This window comes from Gracilinanus agilis, chromosome 4 (genome assembly GCF_016433145.1).
Source record: "Gracilinanus agilis isolate LMUSP501 chromosome 4, AgileGrace, whole genome shotgun sequence".
NCBI classification, from domain to species: domain Eukaryota; kingdom Metazoa; phylum Chordata; class Mammalia; order Didelphimorphia; family Didelphidae; genus Gracilinanus; species Gracilinanus agilis.
In genome coordinates this window covers 216,374,456-216,391,439 of record NC_058133.1, presented here as the reverse complement: position 1 = coordinate 216,391,439, position 16,984 = coordinate 216,374,456, and positions in this window count along the sequence as shown.

The following is a 16,984-nucleotide window of genomic DNA, read 5'->3' as shown; positions in this document are numbered from 1 at the left end:
GGGGGGGGGTTGAAGGGGAAAGGAGGAGCATGAATCATGTAACCATGTTAAAAATGAATATTAATAAATGTAAAAAAAAAACTATTTTGCCCAATTATATGGCAATAGCAATCTAAATGAGATGGATGAATATTTTCAAAAATATAAATTGCCTAGATTAACTGTAGAAGATATAGAATACTTAAATAATCCTATATCAGAAAAAGAAATTGAACATGCCATCAAAGAACTCCCTAAGAAAAAATACCCAGGACCAGATGGATTCACAAGTGAATTCTATCCAACCTTCCTAGAACAACTAATTCCAATACTATACAAATTATTTGACATAATAATTAAAGGAGTTTTACCAAACTCCTTTTATGATAAAAATATGGTACTGATTCCAAATCCAGGTAGATCAAAAACAGAGAAAGAAAACTACAGACCAATCTCCCTAATGAACATAGATGGAAAACTTTTAAATAGAATATTAGCAAAAAGATTCCAGCAAGTGATCAAGAGGATTATCCACCATGATCAGGTGGGGGTTGTCCTTTCAGGGTCTAATGTAGAGGGTGATCTATGAATCCTTTCAATGTCTATATTGCCCTCTTGTTGTAGAACTTCAGGGCAATTTTGCTGAATAATTTCTTTTAGTATGGAGTCCAAATTTCTATTAATTTCTGCTTTTTCAGGAAGTCCAATGATTCTCAGATTGCCTCTTCTAGACCTGTTTTCTTGATCTGTTAATTTCTCATTGAGATATTTCATGTTTCCTTCTATTTTATCAGTCTTTTGACTTTCTTTCATTTGTTCTTGATGTCTTGATAGATCATTGGCTTCTACTTGCTCAATTCTTTATCTCGAGAGACTGGTTTTCTGCTATAAGCTTTTGATTTTCCTTTTCAATTTGGTCTGACCTGTTTTCCAGCTATTTGATTTTGGTCTCCAATTTGCTTACCAATTCTTTTGATTTGGGGGCATCTTTTTCGAATTGCCTAATTCTAGCCTTTAGAGACTGGTTTTTGGCTACAATCTTTTGGTTTTCCTTTTCAATCTGGTCATTTCTGGTCTTCGATTTACTTGCCTCACTTTCCAATTGTGAAATTCCGCCTTTTAAATCGTTATTTTCTTTACAGGGCTCTTCCATCTTTCTCATAATCTCAGATTTGAACTCTTCAAGATCATGAGACCCATTTGGTTTGGATATGGTTATTTGTTTGTTCTCCTCTGCTGTTTGCTCTGTTGTCTAGATTTTTTTCTGTGTAAAAGTTGTTGAGTGTTAAAGATTTCTTCTTCCTCTTTCTCTTCTGATTTTCCTGATTCTGGCTTGCCATTGTGTGAGTTGGGTGCCCTCTCAGCTTTATGCTTGCGTCCAGGATCTGTCTGCGCTCTTTAGGCTCCTGAAGTCCCAGGTCTGGTTGTTCTCTGGGTCAAGCCTCCTGGTGGTCTCCTTGCTTGTTCTTCTGCCTGAAGCTCCTTTGACAATCTCAGGGCGCTGCTTCCTCTGTCAAGCACCTCTCTGCACTGGGTCACCACTCAAGGTCCACTCCCGCACTCAGGATCAGCCCCTTTGTCCTCGCCTTAGCGCCGTACCTATGTCTGCGCCTCTGCCTGCTCCTGTGCTCAAGGTCTGTGTTCAAAGTCCGTGAGTTCTTTAGCCTCTTGGGGTCTTAAGTCTTCCTGCTCTCAGGAACAAGCCCTGGTGAGCTGCCAGTGACTTAATGAGTGCCCCAAACTTGCTCTAACTCTTTTGCTCTGGCTTTGGCACTGTAGGTGTTGTGGGGTGTACGAGGGGGTTGTTCAGCTCACGTTTTAGTAAGAGCTGTTTCACCCCTTTATAGCATGGCAATGCCCTGATTCTACGTACCTTCAATGCTGAGCCCTGTTGTGGGGTCCCTTCATTCATCTGGATTTGTTTTTATGTCTTCTTGATGAGTCCTATATGCGTGGGTTAGGAGAGGTCAAGCAGCTTAACCTGGAAATTCCTATAAATGTTTCTAAAAAAATAAAATATTAAAAAAAAACGAAACTGTTATAATCACTGGACTTGCTTTTCATTGAGTAGCTATCTGAAATCACTGGCTCAGTTGGTTACAGCTGAACTCTCTCTAACTGGGGGGTTCCATTACTTTTCTTACCTGGAGTACCACTGAGTTATTTCAACAAGGACAAAAAAAACCTTGGCCTTGACAGAAGTCTTTCTTCTTTTCTTCCCTCACAACCTTAGCTCTGAGGTTTGTCAAGTCCAGGAAGAAGTGTAGAGAGGTAGTCTTTTCTCCTGTTGAACAATCCTTTTTCATTAAGGGATGACTTTTTTCATTTCTGGCATCCATTTTTACTTAAGATGTCAGACAACTTATGTTTCCTGTATTTCTATTGGGTCTTAAGGAGATGAGTTTCTGGGAAAAAAGGCTCAATAAGATGTCTGTGTCTAGGTTAAGTTCATTTTTCTGCTCACTTCTTACACAACTGAATAATTCTAAGAAATTTCTATTTTGGCTCTACAGACAAGGCACAGACATGTCTTTTCAAAGTTTCTTCCACATTTGCCTCCTCAATTATTTTTTGGAGCACAGTATTTGGCTCTCATAATTGGCCCCATCATTGTTGTTTTTCATCCTTTATTTTTGGAAAAGCACTAATGACATCATAAGTTGATGTCTTGACTTGTGCTTGAATTGGACTTATGTGAGACAGAGTTGCACAAAAATTAAAGCTGTACTCTCTCTATGAGAATCAATAAAGTTCAGTTGCATGACAAAAGTCAGGATGACTATCACTATACTGGGATACAGTGGGTAACCTTGACATTTTCAGTGTTTGACTAAGCTTCAAGTATTCTACAGTACCCGTTTCAGCTGCCTCCCTGGTCTTTGGAACAAATTGATTTCATCTGCCCTTTCCACTGGGGTCGGGGGAGGGAGGTCTTGACATGCTTTGGGTAGACATTCTCCTAACTCAATGGTGGGTTTGAGATTATTAGTTAATATTAATATAATTTAGTCCTTCTGCTAAGATGGTATAAATGTGGTATGGCTGCTGTGCATGCTATAGCTTTTTGGAGACAATTTGAGAGTTGGGTGGAATTGCTTAAAACGTGGAGTCCTCCTTTTCCATGATTCCCTAACTTGTATTATACATAATTATTTGCTTATCTTATTTCCACCTTTTCTTACCTTTATCTTTCCCCTATTCTTTCTCAATAAACTCTGAAGTTCCTTGAGGCAGGGAATGTTTATTAGTTTTCTTAAATTTTATCCACTATGCCTAGAATAGTATATGTGCTTATATAATACAAATATACATATATGGATACCCACAAGGTTTATGATCAAATAATATTATATAAAAACTCATCGATATAAATATGATTTTGGTGGCAGCTAGGTGGTACAATGTATAGTGTGTTAGGTCTGGAGACAGAAAAACCCAAGTTAAAATCTAGCTTCAGATATTTATCAGCTAGATCTTGGGCAAGCCCTTACCCTCCTTCAGCCTTAGTTCCCTCAACTATACAATGAAGATTATAATAATATCTACTTTCCAGGGTTGTAGTGAGGATCAGATGGGATATTTGTAAAGCACTTAGTCTAATGCCTAACAAACATCACTCACTATATAAATGCGAGCAATTATTATTATGTCAGGGTGAGAAATTTTGCATGAACATTCCCTCTATTCATACAGATCATCAAGTTGCCTGTATTTTAAAATCCCTGAGAATATCCTAAGTCTCCCAGATATTAATTGACTTGCTTAATATTGGTCAAAACAAAGTCTAAACCTGGATGCTCCTGACCCCAAATCTTACTCATTATACACTAGGTCATATTGCCTCTCCTGGTATGTATTAAGTACTTAATAAAACCTTATGGGAGCTCATGCTTCTATGGAATGCAAACAAAGAGTGTTCTAAGTTTCATCAGATGGGAAAACTGACTACTGTCAATCTATTGATTTCCTATAAGCCAAAATGAATTAGATTTTAGGTGAGAAGCAGACAAACATGCACACATGGTTTGCTTATGAGTTTCTTCAAGTTTACCTCTGTGGTGCCAAGTTCAATTCTATAGGATAAGACAACAATCCTAAATCTTCAATGAAGGATTAGTCACTCTGGGAACTTAGTTCCTGCATTACTCATGTCATGTATTGGTCTTTAGCTTTAGTTTTCCTATATAAATGTATTTTAAACATTTCAACTTCTTTTTCCTGGCAGATCTAAAGTTCTGAATATTTAAAAGCCATGTGACCCCCAATTTTATTCTCTCAATTTTCATTCATGTTTATTAAGTTTTTGTATATATGCTTTCAATACTGGGCTTTAAAACAATAGAAAATTTGCACCACAAATCACTGGACAAAATTCAGTATTTTCTAATTTGTATCCAATTTAGAAAGATAACTAAAATGTAGAACCATAGCCAAATTTTCATCAAAGTACTCCACCGTTTTGCCTTCCAAAAATCTGTCCTAAAATCCCATTAGACTATAGAACATAATATTGCCAACATGTGTTTTTAATAAACAGTTGATAATTGGCATAAATGGATTGACATTCAACTTTCTGAAAACATTGGGATGAATTTGAATGGACATCTAAACAATTGCTAATTGAAAATAATTGTTTAGATCTGTACTTTTTGTTTAGCAATTTATTTTTAAATAAAATCAATTTGACAATTATATTTAGTAAACATGTGTTTACTACATACAAGTCCCTATGCTAAACAGTGGGTGATGAAAAAAAAAGACAAAAATGAGACAGTGTGTCATCAAGGAGCTTACATATTACTTGGGAGTAGAACATATCTACAGATAATTAAATACAAAATATATTGGATGTAACTTCAAGAACTTTCATTTATTAGCTGAATGGGATAGGGAGAGGATAAAGGAAGGAGGCAATACCCGAGCTGTACTTTCAAAAAAGGCATATATTCTTAAAGGAAGTTTATTACTGAAAATTTAAAAAAAAGTTTTTTGCAAACATAGATGTATGATATGTAATATCATTTTACAAGGAACTGCTAATAAGTCAGTTTGATTAAAACAGAGAGGACATGGAAGCATATTATGTGAAAGAAGACTGGAAAAATAGGTAAGAACCAGATTGCTTAGGACTTTAAATATCATTTAAGATTTTGTAGTTTGCCTTAAAAGTATTAGGGAGGCACTCAAAGCATTTGAGAAGGGAAATGTAAAGGTTAGATCTGCACAGTGAGAATATCAATTTGATAGCTATATGCAATATAGAAGAATGAATGCATAAATGAAACATTTTTAATTGCTGAATTATAAACACTGGTGATACAAATAGGAAAGATAGTTACAGCTCACATTCTGATGGGGGGAGACAAAACGTATGGAAAGTTTAAGTTGTTAGATGGAATGCTCCCTTGGCCCTCTATTAATACTTCTTCTTTAACATAATTTCAACTGGGGGGAAAAGCACATAAGTTTCTGATGTTGATTCATTTGATACTGTCAAGGACTTAGATGGCAAGAACTTTTTTTTCCTTGTCTTTAAAGAGTAGTTGCCTAGCTGCTTCTAAATGGGTTGTTTGCCAGGATGATACTTTGGTTACTGGGCTATAAACTTTGCTATTTATTCCCAAAGCTCATGGGTTTAAAGGTTCTGGTCTGTTTCCATCAGGGTCTGAGAAGAGATAGTCATTATGTGGTGGCAATTTGACTTTCCTAACCATCCTACCTTTGACTCAAGATTCCATCTCCCTCTATGGTCAGTTCTCTAGATGCAAGCAAGTGATAATTCAGACTTATTATTATTCCTTCTTATCCAAAATCTGAGGACAATTCCTAAAGCCTAAATGAGTCTATATATGGTTAAAGAAATTTGTTTTATCAGACAGATAATAACAATATTATTAGTAAGTCATCTATTCAGATAGAATGTTGATTTATCTATTTGTACTTCCTGTACAAAGTTCCTCTTTGCCACTCATTTATACCCCCCAAACTTCCCACAAAACAAAAACCTAGAATCTATGGAAATATTTATCAGTTTATACAATGACAAATTTATTGAATCACTAAATTGCAAAATCAATTTCACATTCAAGAGTCTCTCTTAGTGAGGAGATCATTAATGGTATTAAAACAAGGGATCCACTAATATTCTAAATAATTGAGGACAACAGTGAAAATTTAAAGGTCCTTATTTTTTTTAAAAACACCTCACTGATCTGTCTCTATTTGACCAATGGTTATTACCTAAGGATAGGCATCATTTTTCTCTGTAGAATATGTTTATGGGGATTTGCTGGGACCTTGCTGAAATATGGTGCTATTTTTATGGGACTGAAATTGATAAAGGTGTTTTTGTTTAAATGTAGCCTGACAATTAGGTTAAATGAAGGGCCACTTGGAATAACATCAGTTATATTTAGTGAATCTTGGTCAATAACTAAAGTACTCTGAGTGTGACATAAAAAAATGATATTAAGAGCAGAGCATTGTGGTATTTTAAATGTAAGAATAAATCTGATACCCTCAGTAGGGCAAATGACTATGCAAAAGAAAGACAGTATGAGTGGAGTTAAATTCAATTGTCATACATGAGCAGCACCTATTTCATATAATTACTACTGAAGTACCCACATCTGTGTTTGTTCAATGTAAAACATTTCAAAATACACTTTAGGTTATATATCTATGAAGTCAAAACAAACTACTAGAAAGGAAAAATTCCACATTTTATAAATTTAGTAAAATATCATGAAGAAAAAAGAAACCAGCTGTTCAATGACAAGAATATTGAATTTGGAATTAGGGAGGTTTGGTTCAATTTTAACTATGACATGTACTGTCTCTGTAATTTTGGCCAAATAAACTTAAATTTGCTCATCTGTAAAATGAGGACATAGGTCTCATACTTCATTGAAAAAATGAGATATTTCATTGAAAAGTCTCTTGTTTTTATACTTTAAACCACTATCATTTCTACTCTTTTACTCTAGTCTATAGGGATGGGATAGTCCTTCTCCACAATAATGTTGATTTTTCTATTTCAACTTCAGTTGCTTACAAAATTTTCTCTTCCATTATTAATTCTATCTTTCTAATTTTCAAGCTCAACTTATCCACTAACTGCTCCCTAGGTTCAAAAATTGTCCATATTTCCTCCATCCTTCAAAACATTGACTTGACTGTATCATTCCTTAAAAGTATTATCCTATATCACTCCTTCCTTTTATAACCTAACTTCTAGAAAGAAGTTGTCTACCTTCATTTTCTTCTATATCTTACATCTCAATCACTTCTCAGGCCTTTATGATTTATTATCATTTTCACCATTTGTTAGGTTCCTCATGTTGAATGGAACCAGTGGAATATTTTGTCTGAACTCTAATTTGGGTTACCCTACATTTGCAGGAAACCCCAGAAATAATTTGGATGTGTTATGTCATGTAGGTCACTGATGAATGTTCACACAAGGCACTTTGAATTATTACCAGCAGAACAAGTGGAAAATCCAGTCACTCCTTGAACTCTAATCTTAATGGGGTGAGTTGTATTTTCTCTGAAAGGGAATAAGAAATGGAGAGGGACAAGATGAGCTCTTCACCTTCATTAGCCCTAGCATAAAACATCATAATTATAGACACATTTCCACAATATGTTGAATATTTTTTAAATTTAAACATTTATTAATATTCATTTTTAACATGGTTACATGATTCATGCTCCTACTTTCCCCTTCACCCCCCGTACTCCCCCCACCCATGGCCGACGCACATTTCCACTGGTTTTGTCATTTGTCCTTGATCAAGTCCAATTTCCAAATTGTTGGTAGTTGCATTGGTGTGGTAGTTTCAAGTCCACATCCTCAATCATGTCCACCCTGACCCATGCGTTCCATCAGTTGTTTTTCTTATATGTTTCCTCTCCTGTAGTCCTTCCTTTGAATGTGGGTACTGTTCTTTACCATAAATCCCTCAAAATTGTCCTGGGTCATTGTATTGCTGCTGGTACAGAAGTTCATTACATTCAAATTTACCATAGTATATCAGCCTCTGTGTACAATGTTCTTCTGGCTCTGCTCCTTTCGCTCTGCATCAGTTCCTGGAGGTCTTTCCAGTTCACCTGGAACTCCTACAGTTTATTATTCCTTTTAGCACAGTAGTATTCCATCACCAGCATATACCACAGTTTGTTCAGCCATTCCCCAATTGAAGGACATACCCTCCTTTTCCAGTTTTTTGCCACCACAAAAAGCGCAGCTATAAATATTTTCGTATAAGTCTGTTTATCTATGATCTCTTTGGGGTACAAACCCAACAATGGTATGGCTGGATCAAAGGGCAGGTATTTTTTATAGCCCTTTGAGCATGATTCCAAATTGCCAGCCAGAATGGTTGGATAAGTTCACAGCTCCACCAGCAATGCACTAATGTCCCAATTTTGCCACATCCCCTCCAACATTCATTACTCTTCCCTTCTTTCATTTTAGCCAATCTGCTAGGTGTGAGGTGATACCTCAGAGTTGTTTTGATTTGCATTTCTCTAATTATTAGAGATTTAGAACACTTTCTCATGTGCTTATTGATACTTTTGATTTCTTTACCTGAAAATTGCCTAATCATGTCTCTTGCCCATTTATTAATTGGGGAATGGCTTGATTTTTTATGCAATTGATTTAACTCCTTGTATATTTGAGTAATTAGACCCCTGTCAGAGTTTTTGTTATAAAGATTTTCCCCCAATTTGTTGTTTCTCTTCTGATTTGACTACATTGTTTTTGTTTGTACAAAAGCTTTTTAGTTTAATATAATCAAAACCATTTAATTTACATTTTGTAATTTTCTCTAACTATTGCTTGGTTTTAAAATCTTTCCTTTCCCAGAGATTAGACAAGTATACTATTCTGTGTTCACTTAACTTATTTATAGTTTTCCTCTTTATATTCAAGTCATTCACCCATTCTGAATTTATCTTGGGGTAGGGTATGAGATGTTGATCTAAACCTAATCTCTCCCATATTGATTTCCAAATTTCCCAGCAGTTTTTGTCAAATAGTGGATTCATGTCCCAAAAGTTGGGCTCTTTGGGTTTATCATACACTGTCTTGCTGATGTCATTTACCCCAAATCTATTCCACTGATCCTCCTCTCTGTCTATTAACCAGTACCATATTGTTTTGATGGCAGCTGCTTTATGGTATAGTTTAATATCTGGTACTGCTAGGCCCCCTTCCTTCACATTTTTTTTTCATTATTTCCCTTGATATTCCTGATCATTTGTTATTCCAAATGAAATTTGTTATAGTTTTTTCTAATTCAGTAAAGAAGTATTTTGGTAGCTTGATAGGTATGGCGCTAAATAGGTCAATTAATTTGGGTAGAATTGTCATTTTTATTATGTTAGCTCATCCTACCCATGAGCAATCAATGGCTTTCCAATTGTTTAGATCCAGTTTTATTTGTTTGGAAAGTGTTTTGTAGTTGTTTTCATATAATTGCTGTGTTTGTTTTGGTAGATAGATTCCTAAGTATTTTATATTGTCTAGGGTGATTTTAAATGGTGTTTCTCTTTCTACTTCTTGCTGCTCTAGTGTGTTGGAAATGTATAGAAATGCTAATGATTTATGTGCATTTATTTTGTATCGTACAACTTTGCTAAAGTTGTTGATTATTTCTACAAGCTTCTTAGTGGATTCTCTAGGATTTTTTAAGTATAACATCATCTCATCTGCAAAGAGTGATAGCTTAGTCTCCTCCTTGCCTATTTTGATACCTTCAATTTCTTTTTCTTCTCTAATTGCAACTGCTAATGTTTTTAGTACTATGTTGAATAATAGAGGTGATAATGGGCATCCTTGTTTTACTCCTGATCTTATTGGGAAGGCTTCTAATTTATCCCTTTGCATATGATGTTTGTTGATGGTTTTAGGTATATACTGTTTATTATTTTTAGGAAAGGCCCTTCTATTCCTATAATTTTCAGTGTTTTCAATAGGAATGGATGCTGTATTTTGTCAAAGGTTTTTTCAGCATCTATTGAGATAATCATGTGGTTTTTGTTTGTTAGACTGTTGATATGGTCAATTATGTGGATGGTTTTCCTAATGTTGAACCAACCTTGCATTCCTGGTATAAATCCCACCTGATCATGGTGGATGATCTTCTTAATTACTTGCTGGACTCTCTTTGCTAGTATTCTACTTAAGCTTTTTGCATCTATATTCATTAGGGAGATTGGTCTGTAGTTTTCTTTCTCTGTTTTTGATCTCCCTGGCTTTGGAATCAGTACCATATTTGTGTCATAAAAGGAATTTGGTAGGACTCCTTCTTTGCTTATCATATCAAATAATTTGTATAGTATTGGGATTAGTTGCTCTTTGAATGTCTGATAGAATTCACTTGTGAATCCATCAGGTCCTGGCGATTTTTTCTTAGGGAGTTCTTTGATGGCTTGTTCAATTTCTTTTTCTGATATGGGATTATTTAGGTATTCTATTTCTTCTGCTGTTAATCTAGGCAGTTTATATTTTTGTAAATATTCATCCATATCTCCTAAATTGTTATATTTATTGCCATAAAATTGGGCAAAATACTTTTTAATGATTGCCTTAATTTCCCCTTCATTAGAGGTGAGGTCTCCCTTTTCATCTTTGATACTGTCAATTTGGGTTTCTTCTTTCCTTTTTTTTATTAGATTGACCAGTACTTTGTCTATTCTATCTGTTTTTTTCAAAATACCAGCTTCTAGTGTTATTTATTAATTTAAAAGTTCTTTCGCTTTCGATTTTATTAATTTTTCCCTTGATTTTTAGTATTTCTAATTTAGTTTTCATCTGGGGATTTTTAATTTGCTCTCTTTCTAATTTTTGAGTTGCATGCCCAATTAATTAATCTCTGCCCTCCTTAATTTGTTAATATATGCACTCAAGGATATAAATTTCCCCCTGAGTACTGCCTTGGCCGCATCCCACAGAGTTCAGTAGGATGTCTCATCATTGTCATTCTCTTCAATGAAATTGTTGATTGTTTCTATGATTTCTTCTTTCATTAATTGGTTTTGGAGAATCATATTATTTAATTTCCAATTAGTTTTTGATTTGCCTGTCCAGGTGCCCATACTAATTATTATTTTTATTGCATTATGATCTGAGAAGGTTACATTTATTATTTCTGCTCTTTTGCATTTGTTTGCAATGATTTTATGCCCTAAAACATGGTTAATCTTTGTGAATATGCCATGTGCAGCTGAAAAGAAGGTGTATTCCTTTTTGTCCCTATTTATTTTTCTCCACATATCAATTAAATCTAATTTTTCTAGGACTTCATTCACCTCTCTTACCACTTTCTTATTTATTTTTCAGTTTGATTTATCTAGATCTGAAAGAGGAATATTTAGATCTCCCACTAGTATAGTTTTACTATCTATTTCCTTTTTGAGCTCTGCCAGTTTCTCTTTTATGAATTTGGATGCTATGCCACTTGGTGCATACATATTGAGCAGTGTTATTTCCTCATTGTTTATACTGCCTTTAATCAGGATGTAATGACCTTCCCTGTCTTTTTTAATCATATCTATTTTTACTTTGGCTTTGTCAGAAATCATAATAGCCACTCCTGCCTTCTTTTTCTCATTTAATGCCCAAAAGATTTTGCTCAGGCCTTGAACCTTAAACTTGTGTATGTCCAACTGTCTCATATGTGTTTCTTCTAGACAATATATGGTAGGATTTTGGTTTCTAATCCACTCTGCTATTTGCTTCCATTTTATGAGCGAATTCATCCCATTCACATTCAGAGTTATAATCATCAGTTGTGCATTTGCTGACATTTTTGTATCCTCCTCTATTCCTACCCCTTTTTCTAAAACTATTTCCTTTTAAACCAGTGGTTTGCTATTAAGCCGCTATCCCTTATCCCCTCACTTGATTAACTTCCATTTCTACCCCCTCCCTTATTTTTCCCCTTTTTTTGTTTTTAAAGGCTTTATGAATTCCCTCCCCCTTCTTCTCCCCTCCCTTTTTTTGACCTCCCCACTTCCCTGCTCCCCTTGGTTCATCCCTTCTGACTTTCTCAGAAGTTAGATAAGAGTTTTATGTCCCAATGGATAGTATAGCTACTCTTCCCTCTCCGGGTTGATTACACTGAGAGTAAGGTTTGATTATTACCTCTTAATGCTCTCTTCCTCTCCTTCTTATAATAGTATTTGTCCCCTCTCTTCCCATGCCCTCTTTGTGTATAATAGAATATCCTATTTTTCTTATTTACTCAAGTTTCTCTTGGTGTCCCCTACTATTCCCCCCTCTTTCCCATCCCCCATGTCATCTTAGATTATTTAGTGTTCCGCCCTCTCCCTGTGAATTATTCTTCTGATGATAGTGAATACTATGATAGTGAATAGAGTTCACTACAGAGAATCGTACATAACATTTCTCTACATAGAAATACAGATAATTAGATCTTACTGAGGCCCTTAAGAAGGCAAATTTAAAAATTATGAGTTTTTTTTTCTTTCCCCTCTGTTTCTTATTTACCTTTTCATGTTTCTCTTGATTTTTGCGGTTGGATATCAAACTTTCCATTTAGCCCTGGTATTTTTTGTGCAAATACTTGCAATTCTTCAATTTTGTTGAATGCCCATACTTTCCCCTGAAAATATATAGTCAATTTTGATGGGTAGTTGATCCGTGTTTGCAGGCCCACCTCTCTTGCCTTTCTGAATATTGTATTCCAAACCTTGTGGTCTTTTAGCATGGAGGTTGCCAGATCCTGTGTGATCCTGATTGGTGCTCCTTGATATTTGAATTGTCTCTTTCTGGCTTCTTGTAAGATTTTTTTCTTTTACTTGGAAGCTCTTGAATTTGGCAATTATATTCCTGGGCCTTTTCTTATCTGGATTGAATGTCGTGGGTGTTCTATGGATCCTTTCCATGTCTATATTGCCCTCTTGTTGTAGGAGTTCAGGGCAATTTTGCTGAATAATTTCTTTTAGTATGGAGTCCAGGTTTTATTAATTTCTGGTTTTTCTGGAAGACTAACGATTCTCAAATTGTCTCTTCTAGATGGGTTTTCTTGGTCTGTCACTTTCTCATTGAGATATTTCATGTTTCCTTCTATTTTTTCAGTCTTTTGACTTTGTTTTATTTGTTCTTGTTGTCTTGAGAGATCATTAGCTTCTAATTGCTCAATTCTAGTCTTTAGGGACTGGTTTTCCTTTTCAATCTGGTCATTTCTGGTGTTCAATTTGCTCCTCAGTTCATTTGATTTCTGAGCCTCACTTTCCAATTCCAAGATTCTACCTTTTAAACTGTTATTTTCTTGCCAGATCTCTTCCATCTTCCTCAAAATCACAGTTTTGAACTCTTCCATAGCTTGTTACCCGTTTTCCTTATTTAAGGAGGGTCTGGATTCTTGTTTGTTCTCCTCCTCTGTTTGCTTGGTTGTCTGAATTTTCTCTGTGTAAAAGTTGTCGAGTGTTAAAGACTTCTTTTTCTTGTTGTTAATCTTTCTTTTCTGAACTTCCTGAGTCTGGGTAGCCATCATTAGCTCAGCAGCTTGTCAGCTTTATCCTCGGGCTCAGTGACTGTCTGCGGTGTTTTGGCTCCTGAGGTCTGAGGTCTGGTTTTTTCCAAGGTCAAGCCCCCTGGTGGACCCCCTTGCTTGATCTTCTGCAGGAGGTTTCTTTACAAGTCTCAGGGTGTTGCTTCCACAGTCGTATACCCATCTGCACTAGTTCCCCACTCAGTGTTTCAGAGCCTTAGCTCGTGGCTGTGTCTGCCTCCACCCTCACCTACGCCTGCTCTGCGCTCCGTGTCTGCTCTCAGATTTCGTGCTTGTTCTTTAGCTTTTTGGGGACCTAAATCTTGCTGCTCTCAGGAACAGGCCCTGGAGCTGCCAATGACTTGGTGGGTGCCCCAAACTTGCTCTATGTCTTTTTAGCTGGCTTTGGCGCTATAGGTGGTGTGTGTGGAGGGGGTGGGGTTGGGGTGGTTGCTTAGCCTGCGATTTAGTGAGAGGTGTTTCACCCATTTATAGCATGGAAATGTCCCGATTCCACGTACCTTCCATGCTGCACCCTGTTGTGGGGTTCCTCCATTCGTCTGGACTTGTTTTTATATCCCCTTGAGGAGTCTTGTATGTTACAGTCAGGAGAGGTTAAGAGCTGCTTTTTACACTGCCACCATCTTAACCCAGAACTCTCTAAGTGTCATGTTGAATATTTTTGAGAAACACTCTCAGTGCAGACAAATTTTCTATGGAACTGCCTTCTGAAGCTGTTAACATTCTTACAAATAGTAACAAATTCTTCCAATTCAATCATTTTTCTTTCATAAATGTATTAGATTGCAAACAACCTAGTTCTTCACAGTGTTCAAAATTGGTGCATTTAAAGAAATATTATTTTCATTGATGGAATGATTCTAAATACTTAATTCCTGCGTGAGGAACAGAGTTGGCAACTGAACAAAAGCCAAACATTCTTTCAGTATCCTTCTTTAAGAAAAGACTCAAGTGGTTCCAGAACCACTTTGGGAAAAAATCCAGAAAACTTACATCTCACATATCCAGAATATTCCTGACATCCAGATTCTGTATGAAGAGATTGCGTGTAGTTTCAGTGACTCTTTGTCTGTAGAACTGAGATTATCTACTAACCAGCAAAATAGTTAATTCACTATGTGTATTTAATGATCTATTCTTATCACTATTACTTCTCTAATTTATTTTTCCTATCAAATTGGAGAAATAAGCTTATTTTCTATTAATTTTTTGTGAACCTCTGTAGTATAATTGACACTTTTGTGGAAAGACAGTTAAATTTTCAGATATGTTTGGAGTACTACTTCTATTTTAAGATATGGCAACTAGAAAAGTAACAAACTTAAAAATAATTTAACCTAGAGAAACAATTTTGTTAAGGCAGATAGATATAATTTTAGTCCAGTGTTCCTTCTTTGAGAAGAGTAGAATTTTCATTCTAGTGACCCCAATTTTCTACTTCCCATTCAGCAGGATTTTTAGTCTCATTTAGAATAAATGAATAAGTCTGTTTCTGGAGTAAAGAAGGCAGAGTAGAAACAGGGGAGCTCAAAATTACCATGAGAATTCGCCACCTAACCAATCTTAAAATAATGCCACACAACAAATGCGGAAGTGAAAGACCCAACAAGGAGACAGAGTGAATTAACTTTCAAGAAGAGAAAAACCTAAAAGTTAGGCAGAGAACAACTGGGGTACTGGGGTGAAAGGGAAGAACAGTCAGTAAGAGGCTATAGCAAGGAGAGGGAAGCAAGCCAAGAGCAAGCCAAAGCACCTACCCTACATCTGTTGTACCAGGTTCTTAACCTGAATGCAAGGCAACATCCTGACCCTGATACTATACCTGGTCAGATAGTGGTCCAAACCAATACAGACACCTTGAGGTTCCAAGAAAATTTTCAGTGGAATACAGAATTCCATCTTAGGGCTGTCTGTAGTGAAGCAGCCTAATCTGTGTGGGCCCAGAGTGAGGTTAGGGGTCCCAGCCAGGGCCTGTGGTGAGGACATAGATCCCAGTTTGGGACAATTGGTGAATTCAAAGCTGGACCCACTGAGCCTTTCATCAACACCCCAGAGAAGGGCAGTCAGCTGTATGCATAATCTGATCAAGTGTAGAGTAAGACCAAAAGTGTCACCCAAGTTGGAGGCTAGAATTTGAGCAATGCCTGATCTTATCAAGCTCACAGTGAGACCAAAAGCCTACACCCAAGTCTGAGGGAGAATTTTAGCCATCAGCAGTCTCAAGGGCTAATGAAATCAGCAGAGGAAGGTGGCTCTCAGAGCTCTTAGCCTTCAGGCCATCATGCCATATTACTAGAACTAAAACTGGGATAAACTCAGTAATAAAGCTAATGTAGCATCTAGGAAGGACTGAAACTTAAGAGGGCACACTAACCTCCCTGAGAAGAGAGCCTACCTATTAAAAGGTTAGAAAAATGAGGAGATAACAAAAAAGTACTTGACTAGAGAAATTTTGTGGTGACGAAGAGCATGGTACACACATAGAACGGGACAGTGAAAGCAAAGCTAACACATACAAAGTCCAAAGAATGTGAATTAGACACAGATTCTAGAAGAGCACAAAGAGGATTTCAAAAAGCAATTAAGAAAGGCAAAGGAAAAATGGGGAAGTGAAATGAAAGCAATTCAAGAAGAAATGGGTCAAATGAAAAAGGAGGCTCAAAAGTGAATGGAAGAAAATCATTTCTTAAAAATTAGAATTGGGCAACTATAAACTAATGATTTCATAAGACATCAAGAAGCAATAAAACAAAATCAAAAGAATAAAAAAAACAGAAAAATGTCTCATTAAAAAAACAAATGACATGGAACATAGATTCAGGACAGATAATTTAAGAGTTATTGGACTAACTGAAAACTATGATAAAAAAGGGGGATTAGAAATCATAATACAAGTAATTATCAAAGAAAACTGCCCAAATATCCTTGAACAAGAGAATAAAATAGAAAATGAAAGAATCCACAGATCACCTACAGAAAGAAATCTTCAAATGATAACCTCCAGGAATATAATAGCTAAATTCACAAGCCCCCACGTAAAGGAGAAAATACTGCAAGTAGACAGAAAAAGAAATAATTCAGAAGCCATGCAGCTACAATCAGGATCCCACAGGACTTAGACGCTTCCATATTAAAGGATCACAAGGTATGCAATATGATCATCAGGAAGGTGAGAGATCTAGGTTTACACCTAGACTCACATGTCCAACAAAACTGAATATATTGTTATAGGGGGGAAATACTAATTCAATAAGATAGATTTCCAAGAATTCCTGAAGGAAAAAAAAAACAACAACCAAACAACCAAACAAAAAATTTGAAGTAGAAATATGAGACCTAAGAGAAGTCTAAAAATGTAAATAAGAAAGAAAATTATTTAAGGGACTCAGTAAGGTCAAACTATATGTATTCCTACATGGAAAGAATATATATATATATATATATATATATATATATAT